At 49.2% G+C, this 1,053-nt stretch overlaps 1 protein-coding gene across 1 annotated transcript in view; it reads left to right on the forward strand.

The window, feature by feature from the left end:
* Window positions 1–1,053, forward strand: part of Apol6 (apolipoprotein L6) — a 10,982-nt gene that overhangs the window by 9,250 nt on the left and 679 nt on the right. The gene's annotated exons all lie outside the window — the stretch shown is intronic.

The raw sequence follows: 1,053 nt of genomic DNA on the forward strand, positions 1-1,053 counted from the left end.
GTGGTGATGGTGGTGGAGGTGGTGATGGTTATGTAGTCCAGGCTGGCCTCAAGCCTATGATCCTACTGTCTTAGGCTCTCAAGTGCCAAGATTATGTGTTTGTGCCACAATCCCTGGCGTAAGCATTGTTAACTCACTGATAAAAATCACTATTAATATTAACGAGAAGTCTTTACTATAAGAACTCTTTCCAATGTTCATCTTACCTGTAGATAAGCTAAGATTTTGAGGGACAGGACAATTTGACTCCCTAGCTGGTAATCAACTGTTTAACTCCCTGGTTCTCTGGTTGCCTTGAGGGAAGAATTATCACCCAAGAGCCAGCTGAACTGTGCCCATGCCATCACTGGTTGCTTTGGTTGCCCCATAAACGCCCCGAGGAAGCTGCACAGCACTGACAGCTGCTTGCTGCTGAAGTCTAACTGCAGCTGCTGGGATCACAGCCCTGGAACCCGGATGGTTCCAGCTTTGGCCTTCACAACTCTCAGTGAAATGTAAATGACCCGGCCACCATTTCCACTGAGGAGCTTCTGCCAGTGTCCTGCACAGGGAATGCCTTAAGTGGTGCAAAGATGACTGGGTTACCACTGGTGTTAACAAAGACTGTAATTTGCATGCGGATGTGCTATGGTTTGGGTCAAACACCCGTGTTGGCGGTATACAAGCTGTTTGGCTCACTCCTATGCTGTCTGCTTCCAGTGTCACATTAGACCCAGTAAGGCTTCTCTCCCGTGGCCTTTCATTCGTCATTTGTAACACAGGCCGAGCTGGTGACACAGGGCGAAGGCAGCTGAGCATGAGGCAAGCAGACCACCGGTGGTCCCTTTCCTAGGGCAGCTCTCTACCCCATCCTCAGGAGGCCCCGCTTCCTAATTCTGTCACATGGGGATTAGGTTTCTCAAAACTAGGTAGTGATAAACTGGATTTGGTGGCACACACCTTTAATTCCAGCACTCAAGAGGTTGAGGCAATGGATTTTCATGAGGTCAGGACCAGCCTGGACTACATACTGAGTTCCAAGTCAGTCAGGGTTACTTAGTGAGACCCTCTCTC

Source organism: Microtus ochrogaster, chromosome 15, assembly GCF_000317375.1.
Source record: "Microtus ochrogaster isolate Prairie Vole_2 chromosome 15, MicOch1.0, whole genome shotgun sequence".
NCBI classification, from domain to species: Eukaryota; Metazoa; Chordata; class Mammalia; order Rodentia; family Cricetidae; genus Microtus; species Microtus ochrogaster.